Below are 16,751 nucleotides of genomic sequence, written 5' to 3'. Positions count from 1 at the left end.
ACGGATCATACAGTTGTGAAAGAAGTTGCAACAAATTACTAATGATTATAGTAGATATATATATATTGATCAATAAATATGGTTGATTTCAAATTTTTATCACTAAATATGGGTGAATCAAGAAGTTCACATCAATTCACTCCAATGATCACTCCATTTAGTGCGTATTAGACTTAGTTGATTATCTATCCTGACCCAAAACACCATCAAATTGCTTAAGTATATATATTGATCAATAAATATGGTTGATTTCAATTTTTTATCACTAAATATGGGTGAATCAAGAAGTTCACATCAATTCACTCCAATGATCTCTCCATTTAGTGTGTATTGGACTTAGTTGATCATCTATCCTGACCCAAAACACCATCAAATTGCTTAAGTATATATATTGATCAATAAATATGATTGATTTCCATTGTTTATCACTAAATATGGGTGAATCAAGAAGTTCACATCAATTCACTCCAATGATCACTCCATTTAGTGCGTATTGGACTTAGTTGATCATTTATCCGGACCCAAAACACCTTCAAATTGCTTGAGTATATATATTGATCAATAAATATGATTGATTTCCATTGTTTATCACTAAATGTGGTTAATTTCCATTGTTTATCACTAAATATGACTGATTCCCTTTATTGATCACTAAATATGGGTGAACCAAGTAGTATCTGTTGCAACAACTGTAGTATCGATTTGCGGCAAGTGTAGTATCTCATTGCGACAAGTGTAGTATCTATTGCAGCAAACTGAGTAAGTTGTTGAACAAGTCCTTACTCTTGTTGGATAAAACACAACAAGTTACCTATTTTCTGTAACAAGTCACTCCACTTGTTTGATTTCCATTGTTTATCACTAAATATGGTTGATTCCCATTGTTTATCACTAAATATGGATGATTCCCTTTATTGATCACTAAATATGGGTGAACCAAGTAGTATCTGTTGCAACAGCTGTAGTATCTGTTGCAGCAAGTGTAGTATCTGTTGCAACAATTGTAGTATCTGTTGCAGCAAACTGAGCAAGTTATTGAACAAGTCCTTACTTTTGTTGGATAAAACACAACAAGTTACCCATTTTCTGTAACAAGTCACTCCACTTGTTTGATTTTCATTGTTTATCACTAAATATGGTTGATTCCCATTGTTTATCACTAAATGTGGCTGATTTCCTCTACTCAATAATTAAAACTTGAGTCACTCCACTTGTTGGAAAAAACCCAACATATAACTTAGTTGCATTTGCTTAAAAACTCTGATTTTTTGTAATATGTTCAACGACTGACTAGTTGCTGCAATAAGTCCTGTTACTTGTTGGATAAAACCTAACAAGTTACTCATTTTCTGTAACAAGTCACTCTACTTGTTTGATTTCCATTGTTTATCACTAAATATGGTTGATTCCTATTGTTTATCACTAAATGTGGCTGATTCCCTCTACTCAATAATTAAAACTTGAGTCACTCCACTTGTTGGAAAAAAAACCCAACATATAACTTAGTTGCATCTGCTTAAAAACTCCGATTTTTTTGTAATATGTTCAACGACTTACTAGTTGCTGCAACAAGTCCTGTTACTTGTTGGATAAAACCCAACAAGTTACTCATTTTCTGTAATAAGTCACTCCACTTGTTTGATTTCCATCGTTTATCACTAAATATGGTTGATTTACATTGTTTATCACTGAATGTGGTTGATTCCCTCTACTCAATAATTAAAACTTGAGTCACTCCACTTATTGGAAAAAACCCAACATATAACTTAGTTGTATCTGCTTAAAAACTCCGATTTTTTGTAGTCTGTTCAATGACTTACTAGTTCTTTTGCAACAAGTCTTGTTACTTGTTGGATAAAACCCAACAAGTTACAGAGCTATTGCAACAAATTCATTACTTGTTGGAAACTGTACAACAATTTATTAACAAGAATATACACATTAGCGATTTGAACACGAACAACATATCATTTAAACCAAGTTCACAATCACCAATAATATAAATTACCATGTTAAGAAAGAATAACATTAAAATGTCATAAAGATCCAACAGATAACTATTATTACAACATAATGCAATTTACAACCATGGAGCATTTTCGGCTTGGACATGTTGTTTTTTTGTGGCCAACTGTTTTGCATAAGGAGCGTTTTTTTTTCCGCATAGCCCTCTTTGTCCACCTTCTTCCGTGTTTGCTAGAACTTAAAAGCTTCACATCCCTCGGCCACCACTTGCACTTCAGATGTTCACATCTAAAGCAATACACACTTCGCGAATTGAATGACATTCGTTTATAAAAACCTGTTTCATCATCTTGAACATGGCTGGACTGTGACGATTGTGTAGCACACGATGTATTACTCGCAAGTTCGGGTATATGGATCGGCTCACCCCCACTTCCATGGGGCTTCGCACTTCTGTTACCTGGAATATCCATATCCACCCCATCCAATTTACCATTTAACACATCTTGTTGGTCTTGAGCTAAATTATGGTTCTCGACCGGGCTTCCAACCGCGTATACCCTTAAAATGGGCCTAGCTACATCTTTCAAATAAGTACGCAAACGACCTTGATCGGTTATCTTAAAAGGCAAGACCCTCTGGTTTTCAAAAGAGCTATGCATGTAAGTGATGACAAGGTCTTTCGGTTCCTGAAGTTAATTCACAATAGTTAATGACTAAGTTTACAAAATCATCAAACTCAACATCTCTTGGGACAGTCATCGCTATCGTCTCTAACATGTGACTACCCTTCCATCGCCAAATAGATCGATTGTTCACCTCGATCCATTCACAATGGCAATCAACACCTATTATTATTGAGTCCCCCATTAATGGTGCCTGAAGATATTTTGTTTTAAGAAAATCAGTCATGACCAGCGCAAGTCAAAGACCACTTAAATTTATAATTAAGTGGTTTTTTCTGAAATTTTGGACTCAAATTAGTTAACTTAATCACAATTTTGAGCGGCCTTTGAGCTTGGATGTTCAAAGCTATCACATCTAGTAATTACAACGCTTGAGCGTCAAGTGTTGAAATTACTCTAGGTGACAGCTTTGACCACCCCAAGCCCAAAGGCCACTTAAATTTATGATTAAGTTCATAATTGAGTGGTTTTTTCTTGTAATTTTGAACCCAAATTAGTTAACTTAATCACAACTTTAAATAACTTGTTGGAACAAATAAGCGACTTCTGGCAAGTAGGTTACTAGTTTGCAACAGCTCGCTTATTTGTTGGAGACATCTTGATTTTGTCTACGTCTCGTATCAAAATGGAACAACTATCGACTTCTTGGAACAACTAACGTACTTGTTGCAACAAGTATGTAACTTGTTCCAACTACTTGGTAACTTGTTGGAGACGACTTCAGTTTGTCTGTTTCATAACAAAATGCAACAACTAAGTGACTTGTTGGAACAAATAGCGACTTGTTGCACCAAGTAGGTTACTAGTTGCTTGATTCGCTTATTTGTTTTTGTCCATGTCATATCAAAATGGAAAGACTATCTGACTTGTTGGAACAACTAACGTACTTGTTGCAACAAGTATGTAACTTGTTCCAACTACTTGATTACTTGTTGGTGGCAGCTTCAATTTGTCTGTTTCATAACAAAATACAACAACTAAGTGACTTGTTGGAACAAATAAGCGACTTGTTGCAACAAGTAGGTTACTAGTTGCAACAACTCACTTATTTGTTGGAGGACGACAGATCTCTGTCTGTTTCATAACAAGATGGAACAATTATATGAGTTGTTGGAACGACTAACGTACTTGTTGCAACAAGTATGTAACTTTGTTCCAACTACTTGATTACTTGTTGGAGACGACTTTAGTTTTTATGCATTTTCATAACAAAATGCAACAACTAAGTGACATGTTGAAACAAATAACATACTTGTTGCAACAAGTAGGTTACTAGTTGCAACAGCTCACTTATTTGTTGGAGAGACAGCTTCAGTCTCCGTTTCATCCAACAACTGTAAAATGTGTCCAACAGCTGCTATACTTGATGCAACAAGTATCATACTTGTTGCAACAAGTAACTCAGTTGTTGGAAAGAGTAGGAGCTCTCCAATAGATTTCACAGTTGTTGCATAAAGTACAACAGCTATTGTAAATTATTTATTCACATTTTTAGTAATTGTTGCAACATATTAGTAAATCTGTTGCAACAACTTCATAATTTATCAACAACTCTTGTAGAAACTAGGACTACAACAGCTGATGCAAAAAGTTCAGAAGCTCTTATACAACAGCTTTAGAACTTGTTGCAACAACTATACTGCTACTGTAACTACGAATCTGGGAAAAATCAGCAACTAAGGCAACTATACCGAGATGAACAATTGAAACAAAACAGTATTGTTTAACTTACCAATGGACCGGAAAACACTTATGAAGTAATGCCAGCGCTACACCAATGACATTCAATCAAAAAATTGTAAAATCGGATGATTTTTTTTTCTTGAGCTATGACGGATGAAGAAGAAAAAGAAGAAGAAGAAGAAGAAGAAGAAGAAGAGAGCAGTACGAAGAAGAGAAGACGAAGAGATGGGAAGAACAAAAATGGAGAAAACGGAGCTGAAGAGGATTTTTTTTTTTTCCGATTTTTGTATTTTAGGGTTTATAGTGGTTGGGTCAAAGTGTTAAAAATAAAACTTTGGGGCAAAGTGTTAAAAGTAAAGCCTAGGGTCAAAGTGTTAAAAATAAAACTTGAGGGCAAAGTATAAAAAATAAAACTGAGGGCCAACGTGTCAAAAATGAAACTATTGGGCAAGCTCAAAGCCCCTTAATCTCTAATCAAATTTTGTCACCTCTCTTTCAATAATTAAAACTTGAATTACCTCCCTTCAATTTTAAAACTAAAACATCACCTATAATTAAATGGCCCGAGTAACTATTCTTGCTAGATTAGCTTTTATCACCTACAATAACTGATTTCCACTCCACTCTTATGAAGTATGCTTGCATTCTATTCACACACACATTTAGGCAGCCATATATAGTCGTATATAGAGAAGTAACACATTGCAAGCTACATAGAAACCCACAGTCCATACCTAATTAATGATCAGAATCAAGTCAGTATAAACAAATAAAATAGAAAAACTAAGCAGAACTCAGCGATAAGTACAGAGGATGAATGATAAAGAGAGAGACATAGTTTTTTACCTGAAAATTTTGGATATGAAGAGACCAAAGTTTTTGATTGAAAATTCTCTTTGAGGTTGTTGGGTGGTTCCCAATAGAGTTGTTCAAAAGAAACCATATGTCAAATTACAAGGTATACATTGATAATGCTGAACGTACAATTTGAACAGCTGTGTTCTTTCCATTCCATATACTCCTTCCGTCTCAAATTATTTATCGGTTTTCTTATTTTACACGCCTCTTAAGAAATATTAATTAGGAGGGAGTTTTGACTACTGTACTTTTACTCATGTCTAAGTTATAATCTCTCTCCATTAAATGTTTCGAATTTATGTGTTTCATTTCCATGAATGACAAAATTCTATTAAAAGTAAAGTGAGAAAAAATTCATTAATTTTGCTTTAAAGTTCTAAATTGATAAATAATATGGAATAACTATTTTTAATAACCATAACAAATTATTTGAGACGGAGGGAGCCGTAAGATAGTAGAAATTACGCTGGTTGAATTGTAAAAAGGTGCCTACTTTAAAAGTGCCACCTCTCAGCAATAAAATAGGAGGATATTTGACACTAGATGCTCCACATATGGGGCAAAAGCACTAAGGTAGCTCTATAGTGACATTTATCTATTCTATTAGAAAAAAAATAGAAAAAGAACACTTTAAAAAAATGGCAATTACTGAGGAAGAAGAGAACTTGATAAATCATTTGCCAAAATGTTATACAAAGGGTGGTCTCAAAACAATGCCTTTCATCATAGGTCATGCAAAATCTTTATGGTGCTTTCATTATGTTTTTTTTCTTTTGTTATTTTGATCAAGAATCATTTTTTGTGCGTGGTTTTAATAATTTTTGCAGTGAATGAAACACTAGAGAAAGTGGCAAGTTTTGGATTGCAGCCAAACATGGTGATATACTTGATGAAAGCTTATAATTTAGAAGCTGTAACAGCTACAAGCTTACTGAGTATATGGTCTGCTCTTTCACATGGATTGGCCGTTTTGGGTGCATTTATTTCTGATTCTTTCTTGGGCCGCTTTAGTGTTGTTGCTATTGGATCCATCTCCAGCCTTTTTGTATGTCCCATAACACTTCTCTTTAAGTTTATTAGTCAATTCAGCTTAATTATTTCCTTTATGGGTGTGTATGGTATATTATGAAGGTAAATGTTTTATGGAAAATAAGTCAATTTCTGGTGTTTGGTTGTCAGAAGATATATATTTTGGGTAGGCTCACTTCAATTATTTCATTGTGAAGACTGCCCTTCCCCTAAATTCAGTAAGGATGTGCTACATTTCAATGAGTTGTGTAATTTAACTAAATCTTGAACTTAGTTGACAATGGAAGATGTTGTTTCCAATTCTGTATTGATTTGTTAACTTAATAAAGTGTCATACCCCAAATTGGACGGGCCATGACCAGGACCAGCACTTAGCGAGCTTTTGCCCACTAAACTAACCATCATCATCATCATCATGTTATAAACAAAATCACTATCAACCAAGCCACACCTTCTAGATGGTGAGCCGCTGTAGCTGTAGTGTTTAAAAGGGCAGTCCAGTGCACTAAGTTCTGCGGTAGTGTTTAAAATACTGAAATAGATCTCGGTGGGCTTGTTAATTCAGTAGAAATAACTCTTTATGAAATTTCTAGGCCGTTTGGTCTATGTATTGTTCTACGTGCATGCCATAGCTTATGAGTCAAGGTTGTTCTGGGTACATTTTTTATAGGTACCCTATAAGGAGAATGTAGTATTTCAACATTAGTGTCAGTCACAAATGGAAGCCTTTTATAGATCTCAAACAAGTTATTAGTTGAAGTTTGTTGGAAAACAATCAAGAAGCTCATTCACCCGTGGATAAGTCGCTGGATTAATAGCATTTCTAGTGATGTACAATTCGACTTTACTACTTTTACTGAGACAAATTTTCTGATTTTTTCATAGGGAATGACAATTCTTTGGTTAACCACTATGGTTCCACAACTGAGGCCTTTACCTTGTGATCATTTCGAGATAAATGAATGCAGTAGACCAACACCAGTACAATTCCTTGTAATATTGTTTTCTTTCGGGATAATTGCTGTGGGAGCTGGTTTCATTAGACCTTGTTCTATAGCCTTTGGCACTGATCAATTGGACAACAAAGAAAATCCCAATAACAAAAGGATTATGGGAAGTTATTTCAACCGGTACTATGCTACTATTGGAATGTCAACACTTACTGCAACTACCTTGATTGTTTTATTCAAGATGCTTTAGGTTGGAAAATTGGTTTTGGGATTCCTGCCATCCTTATGCTTTTCTCTGTTTCAGTCTTCCTTTTAGGTTCTTCTCTGTCTATCAAAGTTAATGCTAGTGAAAGCTTGTTCACTGGATTCTTTGAAGTACTTGTTGCGGCTGTTAGAAAAAGAAATACCAATCTTCACTCTGTTAACCATGAAAATTATTATCATCAATCGTCCGATTCTGAGATTCAAGCCTGGACAAACAACTTCAGGTACGAATCATTTGGAGTGTATCCTATGTTTAATTTTAGTTACATCAAGATAATAAGCCTGTTTTGCCAAGCTTCCAAAATTTGCTTATTTTAAAAAAGTGTTTTTGTCTTAAGTCCTTTCGGAAAAAGTACTTTCGGGAAGTAGCAGTTTGTATTTGACTAATCAATTTGAAAAAAACACTTTTGTCAATATTAGAGCGGTACTTTGTACTTGGCCCAAAGTGCTTCTAGGAAAAGCTAATTTTTTTAGTTTTTTTTTTTTTTTAATGACAAAATCAATTACTGAGTAATTTTTTAAAAAACAAAGGAAGCTCCACTTTAGAGATAGGTTTTTGGTCAACATCAAAATAGGTCAAGGGCGAGTTGACCAGACCATTCAACATCCGAAGGACTCTTACTGCTAGAACGACCGACACTTGATTCATTCAAAGACTCAATGCTGATGCTCAAGGGTTCCCCGCTTTTAACTCAATCAAAGCGGGGGACCTGTATGACTTGACTACTTTATCCTTATATTTATACTAATTCTTTTTAGTTTCTGAAAAACAACTTTTACTATTACTCAAAAGCACTTATTTATTCCCTAATAGCTTGGCCGAACACCTCAATTTTCTAAAATAAGCACTTCCGGAAAAAACATAAGCATTTTTGGCTTCCCCGAAGCTTGGCCAAATATGTCGTAGCCCCATGTATGTTACTATTAGCTGTGTTAGCTAAAGCTATACGTGTGTTTAGATATAAGCTTGCATAATTGAAGATCCTGAAAGAGATAGAAATAAATCCTGATGGATTTGCTTCAAATCCATGGAGACTCTGTAGTGTAGAACAAGTAGTATCTTTGAAGTCTCTTCTTAGTGTTGTTCCCATGTGGTCCAGCAACATAATGGTTCAGTTGAGCTTAAACCAATTTTCGTTTTCCACACTTCAAACAAAGACAATGGATAGACATATCTTTTCGGATTTTGAAATACCAGCCGGATCTTTTTCTGTCTTTATAAGCACACTAATAATATGGATTGGCTTCTATGGTCGTGCTTTCGTGCCAATGATGGGAAGACATACAAGATAGCCAGGAGGCTTAGTTCTCTCTTCTGCAGCAATGACACTTTCAGCTATAACAGAAGGCATAAGGCGGCACATAGCAAATTATGCATCAGTAAACATGTCGGCTATGTGGTTTGTGCCACAGTACGTGCTTCTTGGACTAGCTGACGCTTTCAATGCAATCGGATTGGTAGAGTTCCTTTACTCTGAGCTTCGAAAAGCATGTCTAGTTTTGTTGTGGCTATTTTCACACTTGGGATGGCTGTATCTCGCTTTTTTGGGAGTCTTGTAGTGAATGTTGTGGATAGTGTTACCTCATGTGGAGGTGGAATTAGCTGGTTGTCAAGTAATATTAACAAGGGTCACTTAGATTATCACTACTGGTTACTTGCTTTCTTCAATATTGTTAACTTCCTTTATTTTCTTCTCATTTGCCGATACAATTATCCTGACCAGGAAGTTGAAGAAAAACAATCCAAATACAGTAATCAGGGAGCTTGATATGTATCTGATACTATCTGTTGTTGTACTAGAACATATGTATATGTTAATTATCAACTGAAACTGGAGAATCTTCTTTCTCTGCCTTAATTAAAAATTCAGCTAGATCTTTTGTTCTCCCGGCTTCAAAGAAAGCCTTTACCAATTTGACGTATAATTTCTCGGTAGGCTGGAGAATTCCACGTTCAGTTGTAATAAATTCAATTTGATTCTGCAACTTAATTACCAAGACATCAAGTAAGTCTTTAGCAATGGTCTGCAGTTTTGAGAACTTTCTGTCTCTACAGAGATGAGAGATCTTCATATGATACTAAGTTTTTCGATTCATCTGGTTTTCGATGATGTGCATCCTCTGGGGGGATATTTAAACGTGATGTATCATTTCTAGAAGCGTCTAGTAGCAAACTAGCTACACCAAGAGAATTTTTAGCTTTCTCTGCCTTGCGAAGCATTTCTAGAACCATGTGTGATGTAGATTCAAGATCTCCAAATTTCAGAGAGCATGAAAGCAAACAATTATAGAACTGACGAAACTGCATCTCGGTCACGTTAGGGGCCTCTTCCATGTCTCTCTTAAGCTTCTTGAGCTCCTCCCTTCGTCCATTCTTCTCATAAATATGAGCCATTATGATTAGTAAGGTAGCATCAGCTTTCAAATTGATTCGAGGCATCATGTCAAGGAGCTGCTCTGCTTTTCTAGTAGTTCCAAACAGAAGAAATCCAGCTAAAGCAATGTTAAAACAGGTAGCATTTAGGCTTCATGGAAAGCAGAGGTTCGTTGCACTTTTTACGCGGATCAACTCTTCCATCCTGAAATAAGTAACCTATTTCAAGAACCAATTCAACGGCAAGGTATGCTCCAGTGGAGGTTTGTGACATATAAGCCAGGATCGCAGACCAAGCACTCACAGGCGGCTAATTTTCTTTTTCCACAAGCTTCCTAATAAGAGTAGATGCGGGAATAGGTAATCCACGTTTGGCAAAAGCTAAAGAGAGATAGATAAGAGTATTTCTCCCAAGCAAGTCATGTTTGTTCTCCTCAAATGCTTGTTCAACCAAGCTATAAGCGCTCTCCAGCTGCTACAAGTTTATTAACAATTGATTTTCTAGGAAATCCTGCCATTTGAATGTGGCCCTCATACAAAGCCCATGCATCGTCAAGTTTATCTTCATCGATCACACTTTCTAACTCCTCAGATATTTTACCAAGGTGTTGAGCCTGGAAAAGGATTGTCCCAGCAATGGTAGAAAATGGAGCAGTCTGACCAAATGCAGTGCGATTGACTCCACTCTGAATCTCTACATTGCCCCAAAAGAAGCGAGCTGAACGATTGACAATCTCACTACTCCAACCAGACTGAATTGTTGTTTTTGAGAAGGTAACATAACCAGACTGAATTGTATTTCTGAAAACTATATAATATAACCAGACTGAATTGTATTTCTGAAAACTATATAATCACCATTGACAGCAAATAACCGAAGCAAAGAATAAGGGCAAGCTGTTAACCCCAAGTTCAACTTCCAGAGAGTGATCATTTTCTCCAAGTAGCATTCCTAGCTCTTCATTTCATGCTGAATCTTGGTTGACAAAGGAATTATAAATATTAGAGATTAATTATCAATTTCTTTTCTTTTTGTCAAACACTAAATTACCAAGTTTTCTGACATGCTAACCTTAACTTAAGAGTGGATGAATTATGATAAGGTGGCTATTTGAGTTTGGCTGTAAAGGTACCTGACCAGAAATGATTTTGTCAATTTGTATTGTATTGTCATGGAGAAAATTAATATAGGAAGATATTTTGGTTATGCATACTTGGAAATTTTGGAAGGAAGGCTCTTACTTTTTTATTGCAATGTTTACAGGCATATTGCAATTGTCCTCGAGAGAATGAAATTTGTGATGGCGATAGTTCTTGAGAGAATGAAATTTGTGTTTGTCTTTTAAAGGAAACTTAATGAATAAAATAAATAAAGAAATAACAAGATAAAATGGTATCGATATAAAATGAACTGATGATTTTCAATTGTCCATGTATCATGTATCTAAATGCATTGAGCATTACTAGAATCTAGACAATAAAATACTGGAGGTGATCCTGCATCTAATAATGCATGGAACATTGCTGGAAGTAATAACTATAGTTTGTTAAATATTTTATGGAAACAAAAAATGCTCACTATTAACAAATTCAAAAAATCAAAATGCTTAAAATATATTTAAGAGATAATTTTAAACCCGTCTTCAAGCATAAGGGATTAATCTGTCATTTCTCTATCATTATAATCATTTTAATTAATATATAGTTACTACTTTTTTTCTACAACTACTACATACGCAAAAACTCAAATTGCATGCAACAAGTCACGTCATGTTTCAGCTATAACATACCCGAAAACCGAGTATTATAGCTAAGTGGATCCTCAATATGCATATGATATATATTTCAGTCTATTTCATTCTAATATTAAATAATTTCTCTCTCTATATTTCACATTCATCCAATCAGCTTTAACTATTTTAAAGCAAATTAGGGTTCTCTTAATAATGTATTAATCGCCACGAGGAATGACTAGTTTAAATCCAACAGGTCAAGAAGATTTAAAAGATTATGTGATGGAGACATCTCGTCAAATTTTATCGGGGCCACAATAGATCAAATTCAATTACTGTAACTTTTAATAACGTCATTGTGTATTTATAATGCGTGATCCTTTTATTTCTTTGTATTTAATTATCATAAATATACTTTTTAAGCTTGTGCCTTTGTTATCTTTTAGACGGACTCCTCAGAAATATTAAACATGCAATGGTGCATCGTAAGACCACCTTTTTATAGTATGATTTTAATTTATAAATCTCCAATCATATCTTTAAATGGACCCCGTTGGATGTGTTGAATTCCACGATTCAAAGATCTAGATCAATCTTCAACCTCCATTGGAGGAGCTCGAGGAAGAAGAAAGTGATTCTGTTCAAACTTGAAGAGGAAGATAGAGAATTGATGAAGTGAGATTGAGTTGTGCAAATGCAAATTGATTTTTCCATATCATTGATCACGTTTATATACACATCAGTGAATGAGAATCAAATTTAACAAATCTAACAAAGTATCTAATAAGCTCTAACTAACTTTCACCTAAATTTACAATGCCACTGCCAGTTGTATAGACCAGCTGTACATACACGTAATTAATCTAAACTTAATCTAAGCTAATCTATACTAATCTCAACAACCCCCCCCCCCCCCCCCTCAAGTTGGAAGGAGGAATCCACTGACAACTTGTGCAGAATGTTGAGGTGTTTGACACCAGTTAGAGCTTTAGTAGAAATATCAGCCAATTGAATTGTGGTGGAGATGTGGTGCAAGCTGATAAGTCCTTCATAAAGCTTATCTCTGACAGAATGGCAACCACCTCGATATGTTTGGTCTTCTCATGAAAAACAGAATTTTTTGCTATATGAATAGCAACTTGACTGTCACAGTAAACTGAAATGGGTAGTTGGCAAGGAACTGTGAGTTTATGCAATAATCTTTCCATCCAAACTAACTCTCCAACAACCTTCCTTACAGCTCTGTAATCAGCCTCAGCTGAGGATAATGAAATGGTAGTTTGTTTCTTGGATTTCCAACTAATGGGACAGTCATCAAGAAGAACAAGATAACCACTAACTGATTTTCTTGAATCTGGGCAAGATGCCCAGTCTGAATCACAATATGCTGAGATAGAATAGTCATCTTTGTTGGACAAGAAGATCCCCAGAGCGGGATCATTCATCAAATACCTGAGGACATGAAATGCTACCTTCAAATGTGGTTCCCTTGGAGACTGCATAAACTGGCCAAGGTGTTGTACACTATAAGCAATATCTAACGTGGTGTTTGTGAGAAAATTCAACTGTCCTACTAACTTTCTATAATAAGAGAGATCAGTAAGCAAAACACCTTCACTTGAGCTGAGTTTAACTGAACTATCAACGGGAGAAGAAATAGGTGAGTACTGCAGGCAATCAAATTCTTTGAGAAGATCTGAAGTAAACTTTCTTTGAGAAATCAAAAGACCATCTGATTTGTATAACATTTCTAAACCCAAGAAATAATGAAGTTTGCCTAAGTCTTTAATCTTGAACTTGTGATGTAGAAAAGACTTGAGAGACTGTATTTCATGCAAATCAGTGCCAATTAAGATCACATCATCTACATATATAGCTACAAACACTGTTGATGACCCACTCTTTTTGTAGAATAGAGAATAGTCACTGTCAGAATGTGTGTACCCTCTCGAACACAAAGAATCATTCTCTTGTCATACCATTGGCTACTGACATGTTTCAAACCATAAAGAGACTTTTTCAGTCTACAAATAAGGTTTTGTTCAGTAATTTCTAAGCCCGGAGGTGCTTCCATGTACACTTCTTCATGTAAGTCACCATGAATAAATGCATTGTTAACATCTTATTGAAACAAGTCCCATCGCTTCTTGACTGCTAGACTAATAAGGGTCTCGACAATGGTCATTTTCACCATAGGTGAAAAGGATTCAGTGTAATCTATCTTTACAACTAACGTTTCTTTGGACCTTTCAACACTCCCATCAGCCTTGTGTTTGATCTTGTATACCCACTTGCAGCCACTAGCTTGCTTTCCTGTAGGTAAAACCACTAGAACCTAAGTATGATTAGCATATAAAGCTTCAAATTCTTGTGTCATAGCTGCTGTGTAGGATTTAGGGCTACTTCTTCATATGAAGAAGGTTCACATTCACGAGAAATGTTTCTAATTAACTGCTGACTGTTGGAATCTAGAGTGGTGAATGCTACATGCTTGTTTTGAAAAAAAAAAAAGAGCATGAAGGGATGATGGATTAGACTGAGAACTGTTGGATGAGTTTGGTTGTAAATTGGGAAGGTTGTATTTGTATTCTTTAAGGTAGGCAGGGGTAGTGTGTCTTGAGGATCTTCTAAGTTCTAGGTTGGGTGGAACATGTTGAGAATTTTGTTGGTTTGGTGAAGTTGGTGGTGTAGTAGGGTCAGGGTCTTGAATTACATTATGATCTTATTGAATTACATCATGATCTTATTGAATTACATCTTGAGCTTGAGGGTTGATGGGTGAACTAGATTGAGGTGAATGTTGATTGCTACTGGATGATGAGGTTTGTGATGGTATAGGATGACTGATAGGGTTGGACAAAGGACTGACTGCAATCGTGGCATTCTTGTCCAGCATTGGATCTTCTACAGAGACGTTGTATGTGGAAGTCAAGTTATCTGATCTATGCATTATTGACTTCATGACAAACTCAAAACTAGAACCAACAGGAACAATAGCAAAAGGAAAAACATTTTCCTGGAACAGGACATCTCTGGAAATGTGTATTCTCTTGTTGGCCAAGTCTAGTACTTTGTACCTTTTTGTGTCATAAGGGTATCCAACAAAAATGTGAGGTGTCTCTCTTGGTTCAAATTTATCTTTATGAGTTTTAAGGGTAGTGGGAAAGCACAAGCAACCAAAAGCTCTTAAGTGTGTATAGGTGGGTTTCTTCTGGTAAAGTAACTTAGAAGGGCATTTGTTATTGAGTATTGTCGAAGGTAATCTATTTATTATATAGGTGGTTGTCTGAATACACTCACCCCAATATCTCGGGGGCAATTTGGATTGGTACAATAGTGCTCTAGCTGTTTCAAGTAAGTACTTGTGCTTTCTTTCCACCACACCATTTTGTTGTGGTGTATAGGGACAGGATTTTTGGTGTATGATTCCTTTTTTTTTTGTTGAAAGAATGCTTGGGCCTAATTACTGATGAATTTTGATCCATTATCGGATCTTATGCACTTAATGGTTGTTTGAAACTGGTTCTGAATGAGAGATACAAAAGCCTTAATTATTTAAAGGGCACTGCTTTTACAACTTAGCAACTGTGTCCATGTAGATCTACTATAGTCATCTACCATGATAAAAAATTATCAATGATTTTCATATGTTGGGCTATGATATGGTTTTTATAAGTCTACATGAAGGATATCAAAAAATTTAGTAGTTGAAGTGTTTCTATGAGGAAATCTTAGTCTGGTCTGTCTTGCCATTAGACAAACAGGACATATGAAGGACTATTTGGGTGCAAAGTCAATTGCTATTGAAGAAATGGTCCTCATTTTCACAAAGGGAACATGCCCTGGTCTATTATGCCACAAGTGGTCAACATCATTTCCATGAGATACGGAAAGCATACCAGAAGATAAATAAGAATTCATGACAAGACTGACTGTTTTATTGCTTGAACTTTGTACAGGTGGAGCATGTCATGACAATACAGTCTCTTTACTTATAACAGTTGAAGGAACATGACTATTTACAGATGTGGAGTGATGCTCGTTGAAACTAGACAATGAAAAATTTGAAACTAGAGAATCTCATAATGAAGAATCGTAAAAATAAAGAATCACAGTTACCAACAGAAGTTGAGCAACAGTTGTGGCATCTTGGACATAGAAAATATAAGCCATTTCTTGCCCTACCAATCTCCAGAGGCCTCTTCAGAGAAGAGCCCAGCATTAAACATGAGAAACTATTGAAACTGACAATTCCTTTAAGTTGAGAAGCTAAATAATGCACAGAAATTAAATTGAACTTAAAACTAGGCACAAACAGCACTCTACATTAGGTCAATGCTGAACTAAGAATGACATCGCCAATTTCAGTCACTCTAACTTTGTATCCATTTGGCAAAGTCATTAAGAATGGATAATGTAGGCATTTGTTATTAGTTAATAAGGTTTTGTTATAGGTCATATAGTGTGAGGTTCTAGAATCTATAATCCAAGAATCAACAGACAATTTCATACATTTACATGATAGTTCACCAATTCCAGTCATAGAAGAGTAGCAAGCCAAAATACCTGCCAGGTTTACAGCACCACAAGTCATGTTGGTTGATCCTGCATTCTCATCTCTATTTCCACAGTGCAGGCTTCCTAGAAGAACCATCAGTTGGTCATATTGCTCTTTGGACAGGTTTTGTGTTTTCTGCTCCATTCTTTGATTCGTGTTCTGCTCACTGGTATTGATATCCCCACAGTTTCCATGCACATTTGCTACAGTTGACATATTCTTACCCTTAGTTAACTTGAAATCTTGAGGAAAGCCATGGATCCTATAACACTTGTCTTTTATGTGTCCGAGTTTCTTACAGTGGTCACAGAATAGGTTTGACCTATTTTGTGAATGGCTATTGTTTGATGATCCAGATCTATTTGTGTTGGTTCTTCCAAAATTTCTTTGTTGGTTGTAATTGGTCCTGAAGTTAGTATTATTCATGGTATTTCCATGTCCACCATAGCTAGTACTCCCCTATCCACTTGCACTTAGTGAAGTAGACTCCAAGGCCATTCGATTATGAGGTCTGACTTCCCTTTGCTTCTCTTCCTGAGCTAGAATAGAAAAGGCTTGTACCATGCTTGGTAGAGGATTTATCATCAAAATGCTGCCTTTTACCACTGTATACACTTCATTTAGGCCCATGAGAAACTGGATCAATCTTCT

At 35.7% G+C, this 16,751-nt stretch overlaps 2 pseudogenes; one reads left to right on the top strand and one right to left on the bottom strand.

Moving 5' to 3' along the window:
- The first annotated feature begins 5,657 nt into the window (after positions 1-5,657).
- On the top strand, positions 5,658-9,323 carry LOC132029739 (protein NRT1/ PTR FAMILY 1.2-like; annotated as a pseudogene).
- Positions 9,251-10,743, bottom strand: LOC132029738 (pentatricopeptide repeat-containing protein At1g03100, mitochondrial-like; annotated as a pseudogene).
- Between the last annotated feature and the right edge of the window lie 6,008 nt (positions 10,744-16,751).

The sequence above is a fragment of the Lycium ferocissimum genome, chromosome 9 (assembly GCF_029784015.1).
Source record: "Lycium ferocissimum isolate CSIRO_LF1 chromosome 9, AGI_CSIRO_Lferr_CH_V1, whole genome shotgun sequence".
Lineage (NCBI taxonomy): Eukaryota > Viridiplantae > Streptophyta > Magnoliopsida > Solanales > Solanaceae > Lycium > Lycium ferocissimum.
Note: the sequence above shows the minus strand (reverse complement) of the source record. Positions and strands in the feature narration are given on the sequence as shown.